The sequence below is a fragment of the Gossypium hirsutum genome, chromosome A07, assembly GCF_007990345.1.
Source record: "Gossypium hirsutum isolate 1008001.06 chromosome A07, Gossypium_hirsutum_v2.1, whole genome shotgun sequence".
Taxonomy (NCBI): Eukaryota; Viridiplantae; Streptophyta; class Magnoliopsida; order Malvales; family Malvaceae; genus Gossypium; species Gossypium hirsutum.
Genome location: NC_053430.1, coordinates 45416142 through 45432652, shown reverse-complemented (window position 1 = coordinate 45432652; position 16511 = coordinate 45416142).

Sequence of the window (16511 nt, the reverse complement as noted above, 5' to 3'; positions counted from 1 at the left end):
AAAGCAATTAAGTTCCTTTTTTTTCAATTAATTGGGTATTTGAACTTTCAAAATGCATAAAAAAGACCCTCAAAAATTTTCAAAAAAGCAATTAAGCCCCTGCTCTTATTAAAGATTAGAAAAAATTATAAATAATAATAAATAATAAATTTTAGAAAATTTAGAAAATTTATTAAAAATCATAAAAAAATAACAACTCCTAGTTTTTTCAATTAAAGTCATCACATGTCGCAACGCAGCATGATATGTGGCAAAAAATAATAAAAAAATAAAAATTAATAAAAGTTATAGAAAAATTAGAAAATGCTTCTTTTGGTACGATAATTTTTATAAAAAAATTTTACAAAATTTATATTTCTTTACATTTTGTATAATTTTCTTATGATTTTATAAAATTTTATAATTTTTTTGTATTTCTATATATTTTATGTATTTTATTTATTTTATAATTTTACAATTTTTTATATATTTTTACGATTTTTATATTTTCTAATTTTTAATATTTTAATTTTTTATTAAAATTTAATAATATTTATAGCTTTTATTGATTTTATTTTTTATAAATTTTTTTCTAATTTTAATAAAAGTAATGACTTAATTGATTTTTTTAAAAAAGTTTGAGAGTCATTTTGGTGCATTTTGAAAGTTGCAAAAAAAAATTAGGGGCTTATTTTTTTTTGAAAAGATTTGAGGGTCTTTTTGATGCATTTTGAAAGTTCAAGTACTCAATTGAGTGCAAAAAAAAAACTTAATTGCTTTTTTTTAAAAGTTTGAGGGCTTTTTACACCCTTAAACCCATAAATAACGTTAAAAAAATATACTATTATTTTAATTACCGCCACCATAATACATGATGAAAACTTCTTTTGGGTAGAAAAAGGAGATTACACAGACAAGTACCATGACGAATATAACGAAAACCAAATCGATCTCCAATGATGAACTTCTGAATGCCTTGGGGTGGGTTTTGGGCAAAATTCGAAAACCAAACATGATTCTCCTAATAATCCATGTTAAATTTGATGAATATATCAGTTTAAAAAAATTAAAGTGTTGGATCGATTTTTAGGATTTTTAAAGAAATAAGTCGATTTTGGAGAGAAAATAAAAACCATTACAGGAAAACAGACTTTTAGCGGCGTTTTTTTTTTGCCTAAAAGCACCGCTAGAACTATTTGCGACGTTTTCACAAGCGCTGCAAAAAATGCCGCTATAAACAACACCGCAAAAGATCATGACTTTTAGCGGCGTTTATCAAAAATTTAGGGATGTTGATTGAAACTTTTCAGAGTTAACAAATATACTTAACTACTATGGAAAATGTATGTTACTTCGACAATAAGACTTCACCGTGTCTGCTGATTCTTTTGGGGAAATTTAAGGATTAGGAGAACTTGGGGAAATCTGTTTTAGGTGGGGGGGGGAATGGCTAAGTGTTGGGCATGAGAAAAGGATAACATTTCAGAAAGGAAAACGACGTCGTTTAGGTAAAAAAAAATTGACCATTTGTGGCGCTTGCGAAAAGCGCCGCTAAAACTGATCTATTGCGGCGTTTATAAGGTAGCACCGCTAATCCCCTAAATCTCCAATTAAAACGATGCCGTTTTCGTTAAACTATTATATTTTTTTGCTGCGTTTTTTAAAAAAACGCCGCTAATGCCCTAATATTAAAATGCTTTTTGCGGCATTTTTTCAAAAGCGCCGCTAATCTCTTAGTTTTTATATTTCATTTTTATTTGTTATATTGCATGATAACTTTGAACTTTTAAGTTTAAATTTGACTTAAATAAATTAAGTGTAGAGGAATTAATTTGAATTGAATTATTCGTTGAATTAATTCTTTAGATTAATGATTTTAATTATTAATACTAATGATAAAAGTTAATATGATGATAAGTTATAATTTAATCCTTACACACTTATGAGAGGAACAATAGGTGATAAAAGAGCTTACATCGAGATATATATGAAGTAAAGTTTAAAAGATTTTTCTCTTGCTGATATATGGTACATACTAATCATGTTTTTTTTTTATCCATATCAATTTGTTACTTTTTTTATTTATTTATCAATGTTTTTTTTAATCCCAATATTTAAATATATCGAATGGTTTAGATTAAATATTTTTAATATATCAAATGGTTTAGATTAAATATTTTTAGATTAAATCATAAACCATTTAATATATATAAAGTTTATTTATTATCTCTTAAATAATTTACACTATAATCATAATTTTAATATATTAAAATTAATATTGTCTCTTTTATAATTATATAAGAAATAGTTTAATATTTAAATTAAAAAACACTAATTAATCTAAACCCTAAACCTTTAACCCCTATCCCCTAAACCCTAAACTTTAAACCCTGAATCCTAAACCATAAACCCTTAAGCCCTAAATCACAAAACATAAACCTTCGACTCTAAACTATAAACCTCTAACCCTTAACCCTTAATCTCTAACCCCTAACCCTTAACCCTTAGCCCCTAACCCCTAACCCTTAAATCTTAAACCCCAATTGTTAAACCATAAACCATAAACCATAAACCCTAAACTATAATGATAATTAATTCAATATTTTAAATTTAATACTATCTCTTTTATGATTATATAAGAAAATATTTAATATATAAATTAAAAAACAATCAGTTATATACCAAAAAAACTTTAAAATTATTTTAAATAATAGTATTTTAATTTTTTTCATTTTTAAAAAATATTTTCTTATGTTTTTACTTTCAAAATTTTTCTACGTCTCATTTTTTTTTGAAGAATTTAAATATTCAGTTAAAAAAATTATACTTCTTTGCGGCGCTTTCTGAAAAATGCCGCTAATGCTCGACCTATTGCCGTGTTTTTCAAAAAAGCGCCGCTAATGCTCGATATATAGCGGCGATTTTCAAAAAAGCGCTGCTAAAGCCACTAAAGCTCAGCATAAAACGATGACGTTTTGCTTAGTTTTTTTGCGACGTTTTTCAAAAAGCACCGCTAATGGTTGACCTATAAACACCGCTAATGCCACTAAATCTCAACATAAAACGATGTCGTTTTGCTTAGTTTTTTTTTGCCTTTTTCAGAAAGCGTCGTTAATAATCGACCTATAGCGGCGTTTTTTAAAAAGTGCCGCTAATGTTCTGTCTATAGTGGCGTTTTTAAAAAAGCGCCGCTAATGCTCGTTCTATAGTGGCGTTTTTTTATCAAAATATCGCTAAAAATGCCGCAAAAAATCTGTTTTGTTGTAGTGAACGCATCTTACTCAACGCGCTTTCGTCTAACTAGGCAACGGTAATATCCCCATCGGTAAAATTTTCAACAACTACAAATGGCTAGTTTATTTGCTATATAAACCAAAATCATTTTCTCCTTTTTGCATTCAAATCACATTCTCTCAATTCATCTGTTTTCTCAATTCTCTAAAGTTTTTAGTTATTAATTTTCATTAAATTTCTTCCAAATTCTTATTGTTTTAATTTTATATTTCGTAATTTATTCGTTTTAACTTATTTTTATAATGACAATTCTTCTTATTTGTGTTGATGATAACCACATTTTCAGTGTTTAATTGCAAATGGTAAGAAAATATTTTTAATTAAGTTCATTATTAAGTTGTTAAAATTGTTAAATTGATATTTTTTTATGTTTATATAAGCTGGTCGAAGATCACATTTTGGAGAAGTACATATACAATCTATCTATGAGGGCACCGTATGTACATAAACAACACTTGCAAGAGGAAGGATTCTTGCATATGTATCATATGCTCGAGGGTGTAAATTGGATCTCACACTTATCAACGCCTTGGTGGAAAGATGGAGACCCAAGACACACACATTTCATTTTCTAAGCGGTGAGTGTACAATCACACTAGAGGACGTAGCTTTACAACTCAATTTACCAGTGGATGGTTCAATCATTATGGGGTCAATGGTAGTTGGCGATTGGAGCGGTATTTGCGAGCAACTATTAGGCAAGGTGCCAGAGAGGTTTTTTGGTAGTCGTATAAAGATAAAATGGTTGGAACAAAATTTAAATTATCTCGACAACTATGTGAGTGACCTTGAAAGAGAACAATATGCTTGAGCATTCATCCTGAGGTTAATCGAAGGAATTTTAATGCTCTATAAATCTCGAACTCTGGTACATTTAAGATGGCTACTACAACTTGTCAACTTGAAAGAAGCGAGCTGGCTTAGTTGGGGATCAACCATGTTGGCCACATTGTACCGAAAGATGTGTCGGACGATGCAACCTCAAAAATTTAAAATCAATGGTTGCATACTTCTTTTGTAGTCATGGGCATTGTACAAGCTACCATTTTTATGTCCCTAAGTCGATGCCCCTTATACTTTCTCATTCGTAACAAGATAAAATTCATTTGATAATATAGTTATCATAATATTTATTATTATATTTTTGAAATAACATATTATTTGAATAGGTGAAACAATCAGGCTAGTCATGTGGCACTAAAGAAGGAGTTTGAAGATATCCAATTACTGTTAAATCAACGATAGGAAATCAAGGTTAGTTTTTGAAATTTTCAATTATAATATTTAAGAAAGTATTTGAAATTTAATATTATGTAGATAATAAAATTTATAATTTCATATTATTGTTTGAATGGATGTCATACGCCGATCCAAAAATTAAAGAATGCATCCCGATCGACCTTTTGGCCCATTGCAATATCTAGCACGTCAAGGTGCCATTGATAGTTTACGCGATGGTAGAGATACACGAATCCGATCAAGTGATGCGATAATTCGAGTTTAGGCAAACTATTCCATCGTCACCCTAAGATATTGAAGAATTGCACCAGGTCAACTTGCGGGGGAGAACTGACGAAGATTGGTCTAAATTCCACGAGCAATATATCAATATTTGGGAGTATAGGTACAATTTCATACCTATGTGTGAACCAATTCTCGCACTGGAATTGGCGACCTCTCCAGAGAACATGCCATGGTTCAGATATCATGACAAGCCATATCTATTACCGAAGGAGGTAAAGACTAGCCAACATCATAATAGAAGGCCAAAACGACCTCGCATCATTTGTAGGTCGAGATTGATACCTCAATAGAGTCATCATCAATTCCAACCCAACACGAGGCACTGAACAGGTCTTACAATAGTTAGAATGTACACTGACTAAGTGTGTTACTTGTTCGATGTCTCTTTTAAAAGAAGAAGCATAACAATGGTGGCTAACTGCCACTCGTCATATACCAATAAATCAGATCACTTGGATATCTTTTTGTCTAGTTTTGAAAAGAAGTATATTGTTTAATTTTATTTGGAAGATAGAAAGTAAGAATTTATGATGTTGAAGCAAGAAAATATGTTAGTAGTCGACTACGAAAGAGAATTCTTGCGGGTAAGCAAATATGCTTTTGAGTCAATGTCCCAAAAGAGGAAAGTTGTTAGTGATTCCTTCTAGGATTGCAAGATAAACTTTGAATTAATTTAGTCTTGCACAAAATAAAAGAGTTTGCTAATTTAGCTTAACGAGCGAAATTGGTTGAACAAGCCTTAGGCGTAGATAAGAAAGATGAGTCTCTTCAAGAATTTGGAAAAAGAGTTGAGATTATTAATTCACAATCTCTTCCTAAATGACCTAGAGAGTCTCGAAGTTCTTGGAAATCGGCTCCATCAGAAGTTGAATATGAGAAAGACCAAGTTAAATAATTGTCAATGTCTATTGGCAATGTTGAGAACTCGAAAAAAGACGTAAGTATTCCGAACTTTGAACCTTGTGGTAAGAAACATAGAAGTGAATGTTGGAAGAAAATGAGAGCATGTTTTCAATATAGATCTTTAGAGCATATCGCTCAAAATTTTCTGAGAAGTGTTAATGATATTTCTACTGCTACCCAGAGATCTGCTCATGTAGCTAGAGGTCAGGGAATTGACTATGGTGGCTCAGTTGAGAGGGGTAGTCAAAGAGGAGAAATCCATTCAGTAGCACATCTTCCCCATCACATTTCAAGTAAATTTCTTCTAGCTCTGATACAAACTGTCATGAGGCTATAACTGTAGTTTGAAAAACCTCATAGCCTTAGGTCGTCGTTGTCGAACTCATCCGTGCTACCATCACGCTCATCTGAGACAACCCTCATCTCATTCTCTCTTGATGTGGATGGACTTGTTTGAGTGGGCTGGGTAGTGTCGAATAGGTCACAGATGGAGATCCCTCATTAGGGTCTAGATCATACACCCCACATTAATCTTCCATCCTTGCAAAATGGCATCCAAGAGAAGAGCACGATCATGGGTAACTTTCGTGACATGCTGTGCAGGAAAAAAATTACACAGATAAAATATATCCACATTTTAACCTCTGGGTCATTATTGATTGTTGAAATTGTAATGGTTCTCGGGATACCAACTTTTAGAACCAATTGCCTCAACCTTTAATTAAAAAGTTAATAATCTCATCATAATCCACATCATTTAAATCTTCATAAAAAAATCAGAGGCATAACGAGGTGTTTTATAAATAGCCTTGATCGGGATTGGAGAGGCGTCTACGTACACACTTCTCACAAAGACCTTGTTGTCTTGGGCTTCAAGAAAATTTGCATAGAATTCATGAAAAATAGAGAAGATGGCCGATTTAAGAGGTTATCAGCAAAATATGTTCTACTGTAAGTAGTCGACCTTTGTAATTATAGGGTCATTGAATAATTTTATGGCAAAGTCGAAGCCACATTCCGAGATTAGTGGTTTATCGAAGTTGCAAAAACTTTTGGTCGTTTCATTTGAGATGAATCGCCTCCTTGGATCATTTGGTACATTGCGTTTTGCAGTTCATCAAGATGTCGTTCGCTTTCGAGATGACAAGCTACCCAAATTCTGATATAATTTAAACAACCAATAGCACAGTATAATTGATTCAAAACAAATTTCATGTTCAGTAATCTATTTATAAAAAATCTAGCACGAATATTTAAAGATTAGCAAAATATTAAGTATCACTGAGCTTTTATGTTTTCGAAATGTTAGTGTCATCGTGCTTTCCTGTCGACCACTGTCATTTTTCATCAGAGGAGAAGTTTGTTGAAACTCAATGAAGGACTAGTTTAATTCGAAAATGGAAAGAAAAATGATGCAAATGGAGTATTAATAACAGAGAAAAACTAAATAAGCTGAGGGGTTGAGGACATGGAGGCAGAGAACGACGAAAAAAAAGAGGAAACTCTTTAGGGCATCTGATTAAGGCTTGTCGTGACGAGGTCCTTTTATAATCATTGCCTTGTCACGACGTCACTTCTCCCATTGTCCTCACATCGCGTAGCCATTATGAGTTCCAAGCCTGTTATGTCACGACTTGTTACGACGTGGATAACCCTTTGTTATGATGTGGAACTGCTCGTTGGGTCGACAGACATTCCTCATCTCAACGTCACCATCTTTTTGGCCTTTTGTTGGGCCAGCTCATCATGACAATGTGAGGCCACATTGGGACGTAGGGTGAGCTCGTCGAGATGACTTGACATTTCGTGTCAGGACGTCACTCGCTGTTTTAATCTTCCCCGTGCGCGATGTTTCACCTTCTTCAACTCTTTGATTCTTCCACTTCCTGAACTTAGTGACCACTATAGAAAACACGTAAAAACATCTAAATTAAAACTTTAAATAAACAAAACAAAAATAAACAACTACAATTAAAATTAAATTTTAAAATAAATTTAAACAAGAAGTCCTTTTTCTTACTCGAGACAATCCATGTCACCACCAAAAAGGAACTTCTAGCTGGTCCTTGACACTTTAATTCGTCAATTGTTTTTTAGTCGAGAAATGTAAACCAGCATCTTCAGTCCATTCCAATGATATTGCCTTATTTTTGAAATCCGAGCCATTTGGTATTGAATTCGAGCCAACCCCAAATTATTTTTTGGAGTATTATTACCTTGAGCCTCTTCACCTCCATGTTGCATGAGACTTTGTTAACTTGAGCTTTACCTTCATCATCGAATGAGAATGAGATAAACTCGTCGGTTTCTTCTATTAACACCTCCTCAGTTTAGGTCAGACAATGTATCGACTTATCTACACTTTCATTCGAAATTTGGTTAAGCTTCATGTTAGTGGTTAGATCTACTTCTACAGCTACATCTACAACTATGTCTATCTCTCTGTTAATTGGATCAAAGATGCCTTCGACTATATTCAATGGTTCCTCGTGGTCTTCGGTTCCAAACTCTTATTAACTATCATCTAATTTAGAGTGGTTAACGATGATACGGTGGTTCCCGTGATCAGAGTTGGGAACATCATGTTCAATCTATTCCAAAGAACTCTATGCCTCCCTTTTTTGTTTTAGTGATTTTATCATTTGCAATATTTATGCCAACAGTTCTTTTATTTCTACCATATCCGTTGTGCAGGTTGACATAGTGGCTTTGCACGAAACTGCCTCATATGAATTACAAGTGAGATTTGTTGCATATTCGGATGTCTTTAATTGGTCTTATTGCCTTTGGACTTCCTATAATTTAGCTTGGAATTCTATCTTGAGGTGAAATGACTTATTTTCCTTTGACTCCAAAGGAAATTTGTATGAATCTTCGTAATCTTTTTACATTCGATCGTGATTATGTTGGTTTGTTTTGTTGAGGCTTTGTTAGACAACCGTGATCTTTGATTGTTCCTCTGTTGCTCATATAAATCTCAGTATACCTTATCATCCATGATTAGGTCCAATTCTTTGGGCTGAATATCCGGGCACACCGTATTCTCCATCATAACTCATCGATATCCCATACAACTCACCAAGAGGTTCAACTAAAGATTTTGTCACATTGTTACCTTCATCAAAACTCCAGTGGTTTGTTGAAGTTCCGATTGCCTAAATCGGTCATTCATTACAATATCCTTCATCATTGAACCACGCAGACATCTCATGTTCCTCGTCCCAACTACTATCATCATCAATTTCATCATCAACCGTATTCATGATTAAATTAAATAATCAACAAGGTATCTAAAAAAAATTAAATAAATAAAATAACAAAATAATTAAAAATTAACACACTATCTAACTCGTTTATCTTTCGACTAGTATTATTTTACAAAGCAATTAAATTAATAACAATTTTCATTGTTGCAATCCAAAGCAACAACATTAACAACTTGATCGCCACCAAACATGCGAGCGTCCAGATAGGAAATACTGCAACAAAAAGATATAGAATAAAGCAGCAGTGTTCATAAGTATACAACTCAAATTGTAATATAGTAAACTGTTACAACAAAACACTCCGAGAAATATTTCGAAGATTGTACCCAAGAGATTGTAGTTTGGAGAAAATTTATTATTAATTTAATTACCAAAAATAATTACTAATCTAATTGAGTTACAAATTAGTAGTGTTAATGTAACACCCTTAACCCGTATCCACTGCCAGAACAGGGTTTCAGAGCATTACTACCATTTGCAGATCACTTAAAAAATTTTTTAAATACTTACCGATTCAATGCATCATATAAATAAATATATTACCATTCAATCAACGGTTTGGCACTTGTATAAGCATCAAACAGCAACATTGTTAATATACTTGCACATATCTCATATAAATTCAACATTGATATATCTATTTTCTCGACATATCGCACTTGAGTTTAATAATAGTCTCAACTTACATAATTTCCTTGTATCAGCATATCAAAGATAATCATATATGTACATGTCATGAAACATATCATGCTCTTACCGTTTCTTCATAAGCATATATCATTCATTTCATTATATCAATATTTCATGCTCCATCATTTCCATATATTTTATGTATATTTATTCCGGTAATAGCTTATATCTTAACATAAATTATATTCCATGTACTTATACTTATTTCGTTTATCTATCTTCATAATTATTTCATATAACTATTTTGTACATATATTTCCATATGACCAGTTCTTGTAAACATTTTACACAACCATTTCATATAATCATTCGTCATCTGATACACATTACCTGAATATCAATTGTTCAACAGATGTCATAGCGTCTCCCATCCACGACCTTATTTATCTTTGACATGATGCCATAGTGTCTTTCAACTATGGTCTTACTCATTTTCTGTCATGTTGCCATTTTATCTTTCAACCATGGTCTTGTCCATTCCATATCACGTTGCCATGGTATCTTTCAACCATGGTCTTACACATTTCATATCAGGTTGCCATGATATCTTTCAACCATGGTCTTTCACATTTCATATCAGAGAGCACACTCTCGCGAACCTCATCCTTACAGTGGGATTACCAGTCCAGGCTAAATCCCCTATAATATAAACTCATAGAGTATTGTCGGGATTACCAGTCCAGGCTAAATCCCCTGCAACGACAATTACTCTAATGAGCTTGGATCTGAATTACCAGCCCAGGCTAAATTCAGACCCTAATTCGGATTACCCGTCCGGGCTAAATCCATTTTACACATATTCTTCGGGAGGGCTATATCAAGATAGGATCACCCGTCCGGGCTAGATCCTTTTTACCGTCAATTCCTTTTCAGAGATCTATCGAAATTTCCTTTCATTCAACCGGGGTTTCTTCCCCTTTTATCAAATATATCAATGTTTCATTAATTTTCATACAATGAACATTCAAATCTTATTCACATCAATAACATACAATCTCAAGCATTTAAGAATATAATTCAAGTTACACGAACTTATCTCACTGCTTGTTTGTGTTTATAATTTCATTAATCCGATATCTTTTCTTTTCCACGATCAAGTCTCATATTTGAGTCGTCTAGATCTTTATAAATAAATTTGATCATCATTTTCATTCATTTCATATATTCTAATGCATTTAATTAATGCTCTAGGCAAAATTACCATTTTTCCCCTAAACTTTTAATTAATGACGATTTCATCCTTAAGGTCAGGAAAATAAAATTCTTGCAATTTAATCCTTATTTCCAGCTATTATTCTCATATATATTGATAACAGTCCATGAATTCTATAAAATATCAGAATTTTCCATAATTTCAACACTTTTTAATTTAATCCCTAAAACATGTTTTCCCCCGATCTTGAACTAAATTAATAATTTCATTTAAATTTTGTAATTTAAATAATAAAATAATCCATTTCATGCAATTTGGTCATTTCTGACATTTTTACAAAATTTCCCATAAAGTTTTACTTTTATTCAATTTAGTCTCTAAGCCTAAAATATACAAATTAGCCATGCTAAATGAATATTCATACATATTTTTCCTCCTCCTCCTCTCCATTCCACATCCTTAATGTAGATAACACACTTGTAAGTAACATTATCCATAATTTTTATTATTTACTTTTATGAATATTCAAGCTGTCTATCTGCGTCATAGTCACTAAATTATTTATATCTGGAGCTATAGAACTCCAAATTAAGATCCGCAAATTTTCCCTGAAACTAGACTCATATATATTCTTACCATAAAATTTCAGAATTTTTGGTTTAGCCAATAAGTACAGTTTATTCTTTAAATTCACCCCTATTCTGCTGTCTGACAGTTCTGACCCTTCTTCACTAAAAATTAATTATCTCACAGTACAAAACTCGGATAATATTCCCGTTGATTTATCCTGAAAATAGACTCATTAGGATTCTAAACATATAACTTAAAGCCTATAATTATTTTTCTCCAATTTTTGGTGATTTTCCAAAGTCAGAACAGGGGAACCCGAATTCATTCTGATCTTGTCTCACAAAATTCATTATATCTCATAATTTACAATTCAATTGCTTACACCGTTTTTTCTATAAGAAACTAGACTCAATAAGATTTAATTCCATATTTTATTCATCCTCAAATTCAATTTCTAAATTTTTTTCTGATTTTTCAAACTTAGACTACTGCTGCTGTCCAAAATAGTCTTAGTGCAAAATGTTGATTTTCTACTTTTAATTTCAATTTAATCCTAACTAAATTCACTTACTTTTCTATCTTAATTCATACTTTATTTCTACTCAATTTTTAACCAAACTTAGACATAATTATCTATTTTTCATCATAAAACCATAATTTCGAAATTCTTTCAATTCAGTCCTTAAAGCATAAAACTTATGAATCACTTTACAATTCAATCATTATTTCATTTCTAACTTGAATTTCTATCAATTTAGCCCTTAATTCATCTTTTTGTTCAACTTAATCAACACATAAAAATTCATTAACTTCCTAACTTTTGATATAATTCATGTAGTACTCTTCTTTAGAATTCCATAAACATCAAAATTGCAAGAAAAGGGATCAAATTGACTTACCTAGTAAAGCTTAAGGCTTCAAAAACCCCAATTTTCCTTTTATTTTTCTTTCCTTCCTTTCTTTCCCCTGTTTCGTCTCATTCTCTGTTTCTTTTTCTTTCTTTTTCTTTTGTTTTACTTTATATATATAATATATAATAACAATAATAATAATGACTTTATTAAATATCTACTTAATATCAAATATTTATTTTACACTTGGGCACACATATATATTATTACATTTGTATTTCATCCTCACCATACACTTGTCATTTTACATTTATTTATCATATAAATATATTATAATATAATTATTTATTGAATAAATATCTTTCACTAAATAATAAATATCCATTTAATATCAAATACATATATTACAAATGTATGTATTTTTTTTATTAATACATTTGTACCAAATCATTACCATACAGTTGTATTTATTTAATCTATTCATCATATAATATCAATTTAATAATAATAAATATATTAATTTTTTACTTAAATAATAAGTAAATACATACATGTATTACAAATGTATGTATAATACTTATTACACATGTATTTTATTTTTGCCATACACTTGGCACTCCTTTGGCTTATTTATTTATTTAGTCCTTTCAATTTCTTTATCCTATAATTAAACTTTCACACTTCATTCAATTTAATTCTTTTATCTAATTATCCTTTATTTAAGCTAATTTTCTTCATTAAACTTTAATTAATCACTCTCTTAACTTCGTAAATATTTTTAATAAATATTTACGAATCTATTTTTCAGAAACGGAGACCCGAAAATGCACTTTTTCGATAACTGTAAAAATTTTCAGGGTATTACAGTTAATGCAGAATTAATTTACTAATTAAACTAATGAAATTAATTAGTCTAAAATAACCTAATGGTATTTAATTAACCTGATATATCTTAATGGAATTTCCTATTCTTAGTGTCAATGATGCGAGCTCCCGGCCTATGATTGATTAAATCTCTAATTATCAATTAAGTCACTAATTATCCTTAACTAAGTTATTTACCACCCTTAGTTAAGAATACCCTTAGCTAAAAATACCCTTTCAGTCCCATTTTCACTAAGGATTACCACCTAAGTCACTCTTTCGATCTCTACCTAAGCATATAGATACTCTTTCGATTTCAATTTTCTAGATATTCTACTAGGGGTGTCAGTTCCTAATATACTAAGTACTTTTGAATAAACTCCCAATTTTAGATAAATAATTACTTAATCAATAAATAAATTCCATAATCAAATCATACAAGATATAAATTACACACAAGATTTTATCTCAATATTCATAAAAATGTTAGTTGATCAAGTTAACGAAATATAAATAACGGAATAAAAGAATAAAGGAAAAGAGCATACTCATTAATAATTAATAGAAGCACAGTTTCAGAAAAATCTCTTCTCACAATCGTCTCTACATTAGAATAGAACGATTTCGATTAAGCGAACATAATAAAAGATAAAGTAAAAACTAAAGAAATCTGAAAATTAAAAGTATGAAAATATCGTTCGATGCTTCCCGAGGTCGACTACTTAAAAACGACTCCTTAACTTAGCCTAACTATTACTATTTATAGGCAATTGTGGTTGCCCTACTTAGGTCAAAAACAGACTTTAAAACTAATAAAATTATATTGTATGGATGGAAATACCCCTAGCTTTGTAACACCCTTAACCAGTATCTATCGCTGGAATAGGGTTACAAAGTATTACTGGAACTTTCAGAACATTTTCAAATAATTCAAACATTTAATATTCATTCCTCAAGATTTATTCATAACGTCCTTTAAATGGACCCTCGAAGCCCAAAACGAGCATTAGAATCGAGTTGGGACTTAATCAGAAACTCTAAGAATTTTTCGCGAAATTTTAAAATTTTTCCAATATGCAAAGCTTATACGCTCGTGTGGTCCAAGGGATATGCCCGTGTGACCCTGGGACACGTCCGTGCTGCAGGCTGTGTTTGACCCCGTATAACTCTCTGACTTGTGCACACGGCCATGCCACACGCCCGTGTGCTAGGTAGTGTAGCACACACGGCTGAGACACACGTCCGTGTCTCTGCCCAAGTGCTCAATTCTAAGCATTTTGTTTCCTCGAATATAAGGTGCAAGGGACGCACAGCCTAACTACACGCCTATGTACCAGGCCATGTGCCACACACGGTCTAGATATACGCCCGTGTGTCTGCCCGTGTGGACAAAATAAAGCCATTCCTAACTTCATTTCTCACCCAAAATCATACCAAATTCCTACACCAAACTTACATCCAAACACCAACCAATCCAAGCATTGAATTTTAGCAATTTATAACATTTGTTATGATATATTGTTACATGCACTCATGCTTTTAATCTTACCTTTTATAAGCATACTTATTTTAATCTTTCTAAATCAATCAATAATAAACAATTAGTTATCTCTATAAAATAAACTTAAATACATATATATATGTACAAAAACATAATCATCACTAGCCATTCCGACGGCTAGATTACAATAATCATTTACATTTACATGCCAATATGACCAATATAACCTATACATGCCATTGTAACCATAATTGTTTTACCATATTGTACCGACATGGGCCGATAGATAGTATGCGTGATCTCCGCTAAGCTTCCAATCCAACGAGCTTCTGATTTACTCTAAAACAGGGAAATAAAAACTAAGTAAGCATAAAATGCTTAGTAAGTTCATATAACATGGTACTTAACTTACCATTCATTCTATTTTGAGGTGACTATGTAAGGCATATTCAATCAATTTGACCTCAAGCCTTACACACATCCTCATTGCCCTTGTTAGCCATATATTCCATAATAACATCAAAATATATATGGGCTCAACAACAATCAAGTTTCCATGCACATATGATTTCCAAAACATGTATTCATTTAACATGTATAAATCATCTCTTTATATTACAATTATAATTATAGTTCATCTCGAGTTCAGATTATTTCATGTCAGAACTTTACTCATATTATTCGAAATATCAAGGTCACACGAGTAGTAGTACACTCAAGGTGTAAGAGTCTATAATCAAGGATAAACATTCTCATCAAATAATTTCCATATACAGATATCATCATCTCATACTTTTATATATCATTTGTCATGCATCATCATTTTCTTGTATTTCAAATGGATATGTGTAATAACTCATTTTATTATTCATACCTTCTCATGTCTGGATTGTCACCCGTTGAATTTTATTTAAAATATCGATGGATACACAGTTGTACACTTAAGGTGTACAAATCAGGATCTGTCAATTCATATTCGATGGTACCCATAAGGTCAGAGAATACACTCTCGAGCCACACATGTATACAACAGAATTACCAGTCTAGGCTAAATCTTTTTTATGACATATGCTCTAGGGAACTTGATCTGGATTACCTGTCCGGGCTAAATCCAATCCATAAAATATGCTCGAGAGGACTTATATCAGGATTACCTGTCCGAGATAAATCTTTTCTGTAATGAGGTCAATAGGATTACTCGTCTGAGCTAAATCCCGTCAGCAACAAATGCAGGACCTCATTCATTTCAGGAAATCACATATCCATCGATTTTCCATTTATTCAACCGAGATTTAAAAACCGAGATTTAAACATTTTTCAAGCATTATCGGGCATGTGATTATTTCATACATCCATAACACTCATATAATTCAAATAAACACATTCCACATTCATTTCAAGCATAAAAGTAACATTTTTATCATTTATCATTTTTCGGACATTATCGTTGATCGGGCTTTGTCAGATACGATACAATTTCAATGTCACATATATATGATATTTATACAATTCACAATGCAACATTTAATTCAAACATATAAATATACACAAATTAGTTATACGAACTTACCTTGACAAATGTTCGTGTACGTAAAATCTACTAATCCGACATTTTCCTCTTTTCCTCGTTCTAGTTCCAAATTTGGTCTATCCGGATCTATACGAGTAAATTTTACATCAATTTATCACATTTCATATTCAATTGAACTCAATTTACATCCTAGGCAAAATTACCATTTTGCTTCTAACTTTTTCATAAATTCCTATTTATCCCTAGACTTGAAAAATGAAATTTATGCAATTTACTCTTTATCAACAACCTTTGTAAAACCACTTTGTAAAAGTTGCTTATCTATCAACAACCTTTCATTTTCTACCATAAATTTCAAATTTTCAGCATATACATCCATGACCTA